The sequence below is a fragment of the Brassica oleracea genome, chromosome C6, assembly GCF_000695525.1.
Source record: "Brassica oleracea var. oleracea cultivar TO1000 chromosome C6, BOL, whole genome shotgun sequence".
Taxonomy (NCBI): Eukaryota; Viridiplantae; Streptophyta; class Magnoliopsida; order Brassicales; family Brassicaceae; genus Brassica; species Brassica oleracea.
Genome location: NC_027753.1, coordinates 18,628,997 through 18,629,390, shown reverse-complemented (window position 1 = coordinate 18,629,390; position 394 = coordinate 18,628,997).

Below are 394 nucleotides of genomic sequence, written 5' to 3'. Positions count from 1 at the left end.
AAAATCAGTCTTCAAGGATGGTTTTAGATCAAGATTAATCTAACAAGCAACTATGTGATCAATGTTCAGTATATAATTTAATCATCACAAAATCCGGTTTTAAGGTTGGTATTAGATCAAGATAAATTTATATCATTTGTTCAAACTATAATGAANNACCGATTTCAAGGCCGGTTAAGATATAGATAAATTTTGACAAACAATAATGTGATCAAATGATATCAAACCAGAATTTATTTTATCTTATGACATATTAGTTTAAATCAAGACTATAGGTTATAATATTTAAAATAATACCTAGTCAAAGATATGCATTTATTAAAATCAAATATGCATTTATAAAAATTAAATATGCATTTATAAAATCAGAAAAGTTTTTAAAATTTTATCAGTT